The 14429-nt window shown below is 38.8% G+C and overlaps 1 protein-coding gene across 2 annotated transcripts in view; it reads left to right on the forward strand.

Annotated features, from left to right (window-relative positions):
* The window catches only part of LOC311286927 (diacylglycerol kinase delta), a 66644-nt gene that overhangs the window by 20630 nt on the left and 31585 nt on the right, over positions 1 to 14429 (forward strand). The gene's annotated exons all lie outside the window — the stretch shown is intronic.

The following is a 14429-nucleotide window of genomic DNA, read 5'->3' on the forward strand; positions in this document are numbered from 1 at the left end:
CTTATGCACAATCTACAGAAGTACAATATACTGTATTTTTAGCTATACTGTTACCCTTTAATGCTGTTCCAAAAAAGCTTTGTTGAATCATACTCTGAGGAGGGGAAGGAGGGCTTCCTCATGTTTTGCCGTCTTAAGATAGTGTCACCATCAAGAGGGTACACACACAAACACACACTGAGTGCAGGTGCAGATGATATAATACTGGGGAGGGATTCTGTGTCACCCTGAGATGAAAGCACTGAAGCACCCTCTCCACACACCCACACACACACACCTCCTCAATCAAGTGTGTTTGAGGGTTTGGGAAGGAAGAAGCATGCCTGAGAACAGAAACAAAGACAAAAAAAAGATGAAGGAAAAGAAGACACCGCTGCATCTGCATGTGTAAGAGAAAACACAAGCACCATATATGTTGTTTTTTTTGTTTTTTTGTCCTGCACTGCAAACCACATCCGTGCTTCCTCTGCTCAAAACGTCACAAACCTTTACGTTTGTATGTACCAACAAGGCTTTATGGCTTTACCTTTATGGCTTACTTTCTTCTGAAGAACACTAACAGAGATATTTTGAAGAATGTTTCAGTCAGAAAGAATGTCATACGGGATTGGTATGGCATGAGGAGGAGTAAATCATGACACAATTTTAATTTCTGTGTGAAGGATGTCATCAACCTTTTCTGTAAGAACCACTATATTTCCCCCCTCTAAACACAACTTCTAATCATTAAACAAAAAAACAAAAAAAATGCTTCTCATCTCCGCTAATGGAAATATGGAAGCCTGTTTCCACCTCAGTGTAAAAAAATAAATAAAAAGACAATTGTGACTAATTATTGCAGCTGCACATTTATTTTCCTAATTGTGGCTTTACTGTACATTTGTGACAATAGCCGCTTTCCGACCGGAGGAACCTTTTCACAGTTCCTAGAACTATTGGCTAAAGTACCCGGATGTCGGCGTGTTCGCACCGCAGGAACTAGGAACGATTTTAGTTCTAGGAACTCCATTTGTAGGAACTAATTTAGGTCCTACTTCAGAGTAGGGTCTAAACCAGCACTATAGGAACTATCCGTGACGTTAGTGTACGCTGATTGACCGAACGCACGCGGAAGACCAGCACCCGCCATTTTTAAAACAGCTAGAATGTAAACACACAGATTATAGCCTATATATTTACTCCATAAACTAACTATACAAACATGGAAAACAGTGATAGATGGGTCTCTAAACCTTTATGCTGAAGAGAAAATCCAACGCAACTTTGAGGGGACCAAGCCAAACATGATTATGTTTATCTGCCCAGCTAGCAACACTGGACATCAACCACATAGGCTAATAACCTTTTTTTCATATACTGTCTACTTTCTATTACAGTTCTATCTAATAACATATTAAACTGTACTGTTAGATAGATTGCTAACTAATAAACACAGAGAATGCGAGCATTCATTGTTTGCTCTGGCGTTCTCAGCGCCGCCAAAATAAAGGTCCATCGCGCCGTCAAAATAAAAGTCACCGTGCTTGCGTCACTCCCTTACCCCTCCTACCAGTTCCTATGGCCACTTGGCCAGTGCGAACGCAAACAGCAAAACCGAGTTTAGGGGAGAGTAGTTCTTAGAACTGTTTAGAAGTGGACAGTTCCTAGAACTAAGTTCCTAGAACTACTTGGTCGGAAAGCGGCTTATGTCACTTAATTGTGACTTATATTCGACAATTGCAAATTTGTCATATTTTCTTATAATATGTCTTATAATATGACTTATGTTTCTTGCAGTTGTGACTTTGTGTCTCATAATTGCGACATATATATACAGTATATCTAAATTTGATCACAATTGCCTCTTTTTTTTACTCAAAGAAAACAGGCTTCCTTAAAGTAAAGTCATGTTAAACGCACATTTTGCAATAGCTGAACCCCCGTTGCCCACTGGAATGACCCAGCGCGGTTATGTTTTGACCTCTACTCTGCTATCTACTTACAGTATTTTGTAACTGTCAGAAACTTGCCTAAGAGTGCAATGTAAGTGCTGGGTATTGCAGTGAGCACACCAGAGACCAGTTGCAACGAACAGATTTCACCACAGCATTCTGCTGGGCGGAGCAGGGGTTATTGGGAGTTGTCTTTGGTGCTCTCTTCTCACCCTGATGCTAATCAGTGCTTACTATAATTTTTCATGAGTTTAGCAGATTAAATTTAGTCCAGCTATATTTATTCTCAGTTGGGTCCCTGTCTGTGGCCTCTGACTGACTGTCTCAGAAGCCACATTGTGACACAGAGGGTTGAAATTCTGTGTGTGTGTGTGTGAGAGAGAGAGAGAGAGAGAGAGAGAGAGATTGGTGAAGAAATAATGTTGAGAAATGATTGCATGTGGCAGAGAAAGTGTGTTTTCCTCTTATATGTACTCTAACATAGTTTACTCTCTCTATGGCTAACTCTCCATCATTCGCTCTTTCTTGTTCTCTCCTCACATTGTTTATCACCTGCTGCTGGATATTGGAAAGATGTCACTGGTAAATAGACAGAGTGCCATTTATCCAGCCCCTTTCCACTTTCTCTTTCTGTACTGTTTTAACTTGTCTCCCACTGCGTTTCTAATCGTGTCAAGCTGTGTGTTGCACAGTGCCCCAGGGACCAGAGTGTGTGTTCCCGTGGTTAGATTATGTTCTCCTCTCAATCTTTACCACTTGTCCATGATTGCTTGATGAAACAAGGAACAATGATAAATGTTCTCCTAACATGAGACTGTTGGAGCTTTAGAAGAAGATTCAGGCAAGGCTCCAAACACCTGCTGAGAGCATAACCACTGCTCTTACAATCTATATTTTCCATATTTATCTTCATATCTATCTCTGGTGTTCCCTCCCTGGGATGAATTTAGCATTGTAGTTTTTAGCGTACACTCTTTAAGTGTAACTTCACAGATTTTCAACCCGCTTTCTATTGTTACAATGTTGGTAGTATATGTTAATGAGCTATGTTTACTAATTCTCCATGTAACCTGGATCGAGAAATTCACACTTATTTGTCAGCAAAAGTCTGCCGGATGATGTTAAACGCATCATACTTTAGAAAGCTCCAGGGCTTTCATGAAAACTATAGATTATACTTCTGCATTTTTGTACCCCCACCCACACAGTCAGATTGATAGAGGGTTATTACCAGAACAGTAATTGTAAAGGTATTGTATTCTCACTGAAAATGTATCGTACTTTTAAACAGCATTATGGTAAAAATGGAACACTATGGCAATAGCTTTCTTACCAGTACATGACGGCGTTGTACTTCAGGAAGTTGGGCGGAACTGACAGTCACAGAACGGCAGCTTCTTTCAGTTTTTCTCTGTATTTGGCCTTAAACACAGTATGCATTGTCATCCAATTTGAAATGGAGACTACACACACAGAGGCTTTTCAGATTTTCCGTCACAATGCTATCTCCAAATTTGTATGATTCTTTGCAGCCTTTAGCCACTGCCTACAACTCGCTGGATCCTTCACTGGAAACCAAGAGTAACTCACTAAATGTTTACTCTTTACTTCTTGCGAACGGGAACAATACAAGTGACTAAAAGTTTGCCAGGAAGTATTTCCTACTAGAGCACGGTGGTATTTGACTAGCAGACTGGTGGCAGTGGCCTTGGACAGCAACATGCATTATGGGTGTTGAGGTTGTCCTAAGACGACAGCCTTTTTTCTCTGTTTTCTCTAGTCAGGTATTATCGATTTCAAAAATTGTTGAACCTATCTACTGCATAAGTTTTATTGAAAGACAATTTTGCCAGCATTGAAGTACCCCTTTACAAATAAGAACCTCTGAAGAACCTTTTTACACTTCATGTGCAGTGGATACGTTTATTCCATGGATGTTAAAGGTTCTTCATGGAACATTAACGCAAATAAAGAACCTCCAAAAACACCAAAACACACGTTTGTTTTTCATTGACTTCTATTATTATATATAGAGCTAATGATATTTTCCATCCCATATCCTTATATGGCTCAAGATGTTTGACTAGTTAACTAATCATCCATCAACAATCTAGTTTCTTAGTATAATATTTTTTTTTTTGTTCTTTGCTTTAGCTTTTAGACAGTTTATGCACCATAAAACCCTCTCTGAAAAATGTACAATTGTTCCCTTTTTCTTCATCTACAGCCATGTGCATTCAGATGGACAATTTGCCTGACGCATCACGTCTTCCGCACCACGAGCATCATGTCTTTAAATGTCCTTTCAAGTAAAAATAATGTCTCGAGATCCCACAATGGCTCCGCTGCTAACCCCAAACATAACTGTCATAGAAACCATTTAGCATTTTTATTAAGACATTATTTATATGTTTATTAAGCCGTTTCCCTTCTGGAAGCTATCGGCTGATCACACATTGTGATTTCAGGTTTTACTATCCCTGTAAGGATATTTGGTCTCCACAATGTGGGCAAAACTTGACCCACACACATAGTTACGCATAAAGACACTTGTGTTATCCCACAAATACAGTATGCCACTTCAGTCATTATGTGTTTGTGTGTGCGACTGCAATGCGGTGGTTACACAACAGCAGGGCCTGAGGGGGCGGCCAGAGAGAGCACACTACACACCAGTGCTCTTCACACTGACCCTAACAAACTGCGGAGGAGAATACACACACACACATGGTTATGCTTCCTCTCACTCACTATAGCTCCAAGCAGTGTCTATTTTTATTCACTTTCTAGAAATGCGCTCACATTGAGCAATGCCCTCTCATAGAAAATCAGCATCATGTAGAATTCTCCTTAGAATATTTTAACCATCAGTGACTTTGTTTTCACCAACTAGGTTATAATAATTTAGTTTAGTTTATCTTTGTCAAACAAGAGTGATGAACTAAACGTACATTTTCTGAAGAAAATGTGAGTGGTGTTTGCTAAAGCAGAGGTCGCCTCCACAATGCTAGGGAATTGTGGGTGGTTGCCGGGGCCTTGCCGTGTGGTTGCTGAGGTGTTCTGTGTGGTTTTTAGTGCATTGATATGTGGTCCATAAGGTGTATTTAATTATTTTATTTAGTATTATTGTATACCAGGAATAAATCTTAAGTCTGATTGTTTAGAGGCACCTCTTCTCCACACAATTTGAAGTATCATTCATTTCTGCACACTACAAAGACACTAGGCTACAAAGACACACGAAGGCTAATATTTACAATCATGCATGCAGTAAATAAATGGAAAAAAGTACTTAAAGTAATTTAAAAAGTTTACTACTAAGGGTTAGGTATTTTAACAGATCCCTAAATGTACACTACCATTCATTAGTTTGAGGTCGGTAAGATCTCTTATGCTCTCCAAGGCTGCATTTATTTGATCAAAAATAAAACAGTAGTCTTGTGAAATATTATTACAGTTTAAAATAACTGTTTCTATTTTAATTTGAAAATGTAATTTATTCTTGTTATGACAAAACTGAATTTTCATCAACCATTCCTCAAATCCTCAAGAAATGTCGATTTGCTGCTCAAGAAATGTTTATTATTATTATTAATGTTGAAAACAGTGGCGTTGCCTAATATTTTTATTGAAACATGTTTTCATTAATGAATCGAAAGTTCAAAAGAACAGCGTTTATTTGACTTTTTTTTTTACATTGTAAAAGTTTTAACTCATATTTAATGTGTTAAATTGCTGAATCAAAGTATTCACTACTTTTCTTTTCTTTTCCTTTTTTTTATCTTTTTTTTAAGACACAAATGAAGAGGTGTTCATATGTAGCTCTTGTCTCTTGTTAGACGTCATATAATATAAATTTGACTTGTAAATCTGCCCAGTTTGCATGTCAAGGTGAACGTGAACGTGTGGGCCTGAGAAACAATTCCGGCCTTGACACTTTTATATCGTGTTCTGATGTGGGCTATATTTAGATGGCTATTTTTGGTCATGAGCTGGATTTTTTTTATTTTAAGATTTGAATAGTGCCGTCATTTTCAGGGTGGTCCTTGTCCTTTAAAAACACATGAGATGCAAAGAAGACTCTGACTCTGGTCGATTATTTGAGAGATGGTGTGAAAACATCTCTGCCTGCAAAAACATTATCATATGCAAAGGAAGACACACACTGAGAGATAGTTGGCAGCAGTATTGTTTTCTTCTTCGATTCCCTATTTGGCTTGTGTTGAGCATTTGCGGGAGAGAGAGAGAGAGAGAGAGAGAGAGAGAGAGAGATGGTGAGAGAGGTGTGGATTCAGCCTTCAGTACCATCAAGAAGGCCAAAGGAATTTCCCTCTTTCTCTCTATCTCTCTCTTGCAGTGGCCATAGGCTATGTAAATTAGGGCCTTGCTCTGCTAAATAAAGAACACTCAAGAAAACGAGAAGGTATAAAATAGAACAAAGACATGAGAAGAGGGGGGTAAAGAAATGAAATGATTTGCACAGGCCTGAAATAGACAGAGAAGATGGCATGAAAGTAGAGAGGACAGGAGAATGGGAGGACGGTGAGTGTCGGGTTGTGTGTGAGTGTTATTGAGAGCTGTGTATAGGGCTCATTTGCATGGTGGATGGAGGAAGAGAAGGGGAGAGCCTTTCACGCCCCCACTGAAGGACTACCACACTGGACACACTAAAACAGACACAACACATGCATTCAATTGTACTGGCATGATGACAACTTCACTTCAGGACTGCCAAAGTGTTTTTAGCATATCTGCGTACACTGAGAAATGTGCAAATAAAAAGTAAATTAAGAAAAGTAAACATGTAAAATGTACAAACTATCATTAATGCCAAATTAAATGAAAGCACTAATTCATAGACGTTCTCTTCTTCACCCTTGTAAACCCACACACACTTAGTCACAAACTCACACACACAGATGGAGTTCTTTCTACAAGAGCCTCTGAGTGCTCTCCAGCACATATGTACTGTAATCTGTACACAGACACACGCTCAGATTTGGCTCTGTCGAATCTCTTGTACTAACACAGTTTCTTATTAACATCTATTAGCAACAGTGTGACTATTTGACCTGAGACTATATGCAAATCGGAATACAAATTAGTTTTTTGAGTATGCAAAGTTTGGCACTTACAGTGTGCTGTCACAGGCTGTTTACCACGTAAAATACTGTCTCTGCATTCTCATTAAAGTGACAGAGGAACTCCCTACTGCAGATTTGCTTCTTTTTTTCAGATCCAATTATCCTATCAGCACAACAATTTCAGTGAAAAGTTGAATTGAAAAATGGCATGAGTCTTTGTCCGCCTTTTGTTTGAATGACAACAGCACTGCATGAGCTCCACACGTTTGGAAGCAAGAACATGATAAATGTCACAAATGTACTTTTTAGATTTTTTTTATTAAATATTTCTTATTCATTGCTAGTTGCTTGTAGCTTTGCCATCACAGGAATAAATTGTATTTTAAAGCAGCACTAGGTAACTTTTCAACCTTCATAATATATTTCCAAGACTCTTGTGATGGTACATCGACTTACAATAGGTTGAATGACATGTCTGCCATAGCCTGACGGGGTCTGTATCGTTTTTAATCGTACTTTTAAACTTCGGGGTTCGGGTAGTAACCCCGCGCACACAAAAGAACTACAAAATTCGACTGCTTTACGGCATAGGCTACCTCACTTCCCCCAACACGTCCTCACATGCTGTTGGACTTGTAAGTATATTGCTTATACCAGAGCCCGTCTACGGAGAGCCTTGGCACTCCCTATTCAGCCCCATTGTATTGATTTTGGTTGCAGTTCCATTAGAATTCCACTGGGGGTGATCGCGAGCGAGTGCAGACTGAATGGGAGTCAATGGGGCTATACGGCTAAATGTGTCTCTTTCACCCGATTGCCGTTGAGAAATCTCAGATTTTATTGTAGACTTTGCAAGTTCAACATAGGTTATAGGTCGAAAGTTGAATGAACGAGTACTTATTTCTTTTCGATTTCTTACAGGTTGAGTTGTTGTTGCCCATAACACGCTAGCATTCTGCTAATGACGTCAGCATTCTGACGTCATTGACATTTTAAAAGACTTTTTAAACCAAATAAGTGGCTCTAAAAAATCTAACACCCAGCAATGTGTAATTTCTTTGCATCTCCTTTCGAATACAACATTCAAATTACTAGACAAAAAATTATATCCTGAGAAAAGTGGATTTTGAGGGTTTTTCGCCATAGACCTCCATTCATTCTGCACTCGCTCGCGAGCGCCCCCGCATGGACAGAGACGTGTTACTGCAACCAATCCAGAACCCGGAAGTAAGCAGAGAGTGCCAATTCTCTTCCTATTAGACATTCTCTGCTTATACTGTATATCACTCGGACAAGTTTTTTACTCGTTGGTGTGAGCTAAAAAGCACCTGGCGTTCTTGTTGATGGATTAGTAGACATCTTCGGAGGCTAGCTGTGCTTGTTCGATGTCCGACGATTTGTAACGCGTTGTGTTTATTCCCCAATCGAACTCGTGTAACTGTCTGTCACACGTTCTACCGTCCACAGCATTACTTGATAGACAAAAATAGGACAATAATGAGCATCAAATAGAAACAATCAGCTTACGGGGTGTTCGAGGCACACATACAATACAGACTGCCGACAGTTAAACAGGGCGCGCGCAGCTCTTAAAGGGGCCACACCTTATTTCCACTCGTTACAGCTTCCATCCGACTGAACAGGGACCGGTATACAGGGGGGAGGGGATCAGGCCGTGAGTGAAGAGACTGCTCTGCGTGAGTGGTATTTACGACAGTAACGTTAAATACAAGTAGTCCACAGCGACTCTAGGAGTCGTTGTTTGACCAAAACGGAAATCTTACCTAGTGGGGCTTTAAAATATATTCAAATAGAAAACAGTTACTTTAAATTGTAATAATTTTGCAGAATATTACTGTTTTTAGTGTATTTTTTGATCAAATCAATTTAAACATGTAAATAAACAAAGTTTTAGGATTTTGAAAGAAAAAAACAAAGAAACGTTATGACTAAATGAATAAGAAATATTTAAGATTCTGCACTATTTCTAGGTCACTAATCAGAAAAGTACATTTGTGACATTGATCATGTTCTCGCTTTCAAACTTGTGGAGCCCATGCAGTGCTGCTGTAAGGGAACGAGTAAAAGTCCTTGCATACTGAGTTTTTCCGTATTCGGCATCCGGTAGCTCTGAATTGTCAAAACACCTCTCAAAATGCTTGCTACTTATGCGAAAAAAACTAAGAAAATCGAACCCGATCCAATTTTTTTCTAATGGACGAAAGTGTCGGAGGCAGTGTGTAAACGTGATTGACTTTAGATGAGGTCGTATTTATTTTTATATTTATTTCGGATTTCTTAAGAATAAGAATAAGGGAAAGAGTTAAGGAAGCCATAGTTGGAGAAATGAAAATGTGATTGAAATAGAGGAGGTGGTATAAGTAGGTAGTTGCAGTGCCCACACACACACATACTAACTGGACATCACTAGCTGTGTGTTATTGCTGGTATCTGCTGATTGGAGTGGTTTACTGTAATTGAACTGGAGCAGGTTATATGATCCTGTCTGATTATCTTGTGGAAGATGATATCGGCACACATCCTGCTTCAGAGACCAGAGAGATGGAAGATCCTCATTGACGTAAGGCTGGGTAAATAAGTAGTTTGTATGGCTACACACGTATTCGTCACACATCACAAAGCGGAGTATTGGCTGTCAAGAGAAAGAAAAGGACAGAGAGAGAGAGTCACAATTAGCTTGCTGATCAATGAAAGTCCTGATCCGTTAATGAGCTGCTGGGACTGTCTGTTGGTCACACTGGGCAATATGGTTTCCTAGAGGAGAGGGAGAGATCACAGGGTGCTGTGGAATCTCACAGTCTGGACACACACTATTTGAATATGTGTGTTATCGTTTCCACTGTTGTGATGTCGGTGGTGGTGCCAGTTCTCTGGGTTCGCTCTATACTTTTAAAAGTACACTGCCGTTCAAATTTTTCAAATTCTTTCGAACTTGCGATTTATCAAAGAATCTTGAAAAAATTTATCATGGTTTTCACAAAAATTATAACACAATGATACTGTTTTTACTGTATTTTTGATCAAATAATTACAGGCTTGGTGAGCATATTAAAAGAGAAAACATACAAAAATCTGACGACCCCAAACTTTTGGACGGTAGTGTAATGTTGGATTTGCTTTGAAATAAGAGTGATTAGGGGAAAGCATGCGCAATAGAATGTTAGCTTGTTAACAAGCTATATAGTAAATAGTTAACCTAGCTATGCCACATCAGAAGGTAGCAAAGACTCATCTCACGTGTAGATGTTGTCTATACCACTCTCTGAGCTGTGTAAAGATGCTGAATAAAAATTACTTTGGATCTTAATTCTCAAAACTAAAGTCAGTAGACCAGATCTGAGAGAGGCTTTGGTGCCGTCACGATTATGGTGGAAAAGGGAAATGCGTGTGTGACTGTGTGTGATCAGCTACAGGCCCCTGAAGAACCCAGTCATTATAAACCTTATTCATAATGCATGTTGACGTTAAGAGGATGTCATTTGAATGTTTGGAAAATTTCTGTTCTCTTCACTCATCTAGAGAGATTTATCTTTACAGAGATCATGCTCTGTGATTGATTAATTCAGCAGAAAATATTTTGCTGCCGGAGGTAGCCGAGCGCTGCCAGTAAAGAGAAGAACTGCTGACGAGACACACACATGCTGAAATATAATAACATTCACGTATGAACGCAGTCAGGAGAGGAGACGACACAGGTGTACAGCTGCGACCCGCGCACACAGAACAGGTGCTGGGTCAGGTGTGTGTGTCTCTCACTGGAAAGGTTAAGTGGAATGTTAGTCTACAGCTCGCTCTCTCTCTCTCTCTCTCTCTCTTTCTCCGCTGTGTGTGAGTGTGCACTAACATTCACACACAGCTGTATGTGGTTTCACTGGTTTGTAATCTATCTTTCCCACTGGACTCGCTGTGTTCAGTGTGTTTATGTGTTAGGGATTTATTAAGACTTAATTAAGCTTGTTGTGTTTTATAGTTTCCCTTTCAAGCCAATTTTTGTGATTGTTGATCTGGCAACGCTGCCAACAACAACACACGCACACATACACAGTGGGACTGTTAAAGAGATGTACAACCACAAGCAATACTTCACTCTTTCCTTCGTCTCTTTATACAGGGCTGGCATTATCAGCTATCTGTTATGTTAATATACAAAATTGTAAACAAAGATTGTCAAAGATTATTTGTTAACTAGGCCTAAATGTTCATTTATTTGCAGACAAAAAAAAAAAAAAAAAAAAGTGAATTCAGTCGGATTGAATGAAATAGAATGGAACTGAATCAAACCAAATTCAACTGAATACAGGGGGTCCATTTTGGTTTGTTAGGTTAAAGTCAGCATGAAATGAAAATCACCCTATTCATATATTTTGTAAATACATATTATAGATCTTATTGTAAATGATTCATCTATGTAGATAGAATGTAGATCCAAATCTTTCGAAGAAACGTCAGTCTCTCTGGTGACGCATGCTGGACTTCAGTCATTTAGTCTGCTTAAACCGTGCCCCTTTCTTACAATCGACTGCAAGCTTGCATTCATTTTTGATGGAAAACCAATGAATAACCGATGGAAAAAAACCCGCTACATTTCTGTTTCACTCAATCAAATTCATATGTCACAATACGTAAGAAAATATTGCGTCTTTAAGCAAGTAGCCAATTAGTAGATGCTATAACCACTTGGCAAAAATCTTTTACATTGAAACCCACTGTAAAGTACTTATGTATTTTGACCAAATTAAATGTAAACATTAAAATATAAATTGCAAAACGTTTATTGTAATATATTTTTGGAGTGCCTCTTAACATTCAAATGAACAAAATATTTATTTGGACTTGTGTGTTTTCCCTCTCTGCTGCAATGCCTTTTAATAGAACCATCAGTCACATGGCATATTTGCATGCTATAATTTTAGGTTAAAGTCTAAATGCTCATCCTTGTAAAAAAAATGTTTTACTTTTAACTTTTTTAAATTTTTTATTGACAGTAGTTCAACCATTTAAACTTGTGCACATGTTGTGGAGCAGACATATCCCACTCATATGTGTAATGAGGTGGTCTGGAGCTTGTGTGAGGGCTGGAATGTTGTTTGTGGAGGGACAATGGGCTCTTTAGTGGAACACCACTCGTCCCGCTGCCGCAGAAATGGCTGGGGATTGTTCCCGTGGAGATGGCACAAGCGGCAGAGCACTCAGGGTTGAGGAGGATGTCGTGACTGAGCCCAGCGTTTGCGTGTATGTCATGAGGGAGCAGCAGTGACAGGACTTCAATCAAAAGGCCTTTGTTCAGTCCAGCCAGCGCTCATGACACGAGCAGCAGGTGTTCACTCTGTAGGTGTTGTCACATCTGTGGGACGTCTCAATCCCTTTCTTCCTCTCCCTCAGCCTCAGCCTCTGTTCACACTGTGTGCACACTGTGTTTCTCTAGTCATAATCTGTTCTCTTTCTTTTAGCCTTGCTGATGTTTTTATTCATAGTATTGATTGTTAATCTGGGATTATTCCTTATGTTCACTAATGTCTGGTTGAACTTTATTTATTTTTGTACATAATATTTTATATTATAATTTCTGACACCTTATTTTATAATGTACATGTGTTTATTTGTATATATAATATATTGCATTTGTTAACTATTACATATTTTTTTCATATAATAAAATAAAAGTACAAGGCATTAATAAATAATACCTTTGTACAATGTATTTATATTATTTTGTATTTTATTTTACTTAACTTTTATTTACATAATATTTTATATATATTGTATTTAAGTTATATTTATTTATTACATATTCTATTTATATATCGTATATATTTTTATTTATTACATCTTTATATATATTAGTGCCTTGTTGTAATTTTATTGTATTTTATTTACATAATATTTTAGATTAAAATATAGAAACTTATTTTATTTTTATATTCAAATTTTATTGTTCCTGTCACTGCTTTTATTGTGTGAATAGAGTTTTTTTCTTTTGAGCAAAACATTACTTTGAAATTATTAATGAAAACAGTTTTGACCTTTTTTAAGACTTTCTTTTCTTCCTCAGCCTTCATTTCATTACTTCATTGTCTTTAGTCTCTCTCTCTCTCTCTCTCTCTCTCTCTCTCTCTCTCTCTCTCTCTCTCTCTCTGTCTCTCTCAAGGGATTATGTGAATCAGTCCCAGATTTGTGGCGTATGCTGGAAGCAGTCATCAGTAATTCTGCAATGAGATTAGAGCGATCTCCCACAGCAGCCTTTGTGTGTGTGTGTGTGTGTGTGTGTGTGTGTGTGTGTGTGTGTGTGTGTGTGTGTGTGTGTGTGTGTGTGTGTGTGTGTGTGTGTTCATATCATATGTTCTAATTTCCCAAAGTGTTCTTCGACTTCCTCTTCTAATTTGAATCATAATAGCACACTAAGATAATCTACATTTGGAACCAGTCATGTTTAATCAGTCAATATGGAGTAGAATTTCTGCAGGGAATCGTGTTGACACTGATGCAGACACTAAATCTGACGCCGGGTTCATTAGGTTTAATGTTGGCAGTGGGCTCTGTCTCTCCATAGTCCGTACACAGATTAGCTGGCTCAGCTCCATATGTCGTGTGATTCTGCCAATCCCCCTGCGTTTGATTCGCTCTCTCGCAGGACGTGACATTTTATGTTGATTTACAGTGTGGATGGCCTGATGGCCCTTCAGATCATCCGTCTCCTCGCCAACCGGGGGGCCAGAGTAGTTGCTATGACAACCCTGAATGCCATCATAATATCACGGACCGCCATGTAACATCAGCTGTGAAAATCCATGTTTCACATGTGAAATTGCGCCAGTGTGAATGTTGTGTTTGGGTATGTTGATGTGTGTGTGTGATAAGCACACACTTTAGTGTTTTTGGGCTCAACAGATACAGTAACAGACCGTTACAAATAACTGCAGTACTGCTTTAGCTCCAGCAACTACCGCCCTCTAGTGTCTTCACTATTAACTGCAACCCACAAATGCTCTCATTCATCCTATTCTCATAAACAGAGCCATAAGGGATGATGTCTTCCTTCATTCAGCCTTGCACTGTAGTTAGGAGATGTTTTATCTTATTACAAGGCTGTAAAACAGCAGACACATCAAGACAGGGAGGTTTAGAGCGACAGTAATATGTGAACTGAAGATATAGAGAATGGTTGGAGGTTTGTTCAAATGCAAAATAGAGGGACAAATTCTCTCTCTCTGTCTATCAGTGTTTGCTGTCAAAGAGATGAACATATCGTTTTGATCATTACAATGTCTCCTTGCCCAGCACTCACGAGAGAATCGCATTAGAGCCCACTCTTCATGCTTATTTCTGGCTGTATTTCCGTCTTTTTCCTCCACTCACCAAATGCATCTTGCTCATCTTTTCCACATCCTACTTG

This window comes from Rutilus rutilus, assembly GCF_951802725.1.
Source record: "Rutilus rutilus genome assembly, chromosome: 3".
Lineage (NCBI taxonomy): Eukaryota > Metazoa > Chordata > Actinopteri > Cypriniformes > Leuciscidae > Rutilus > Rutilus rutilus.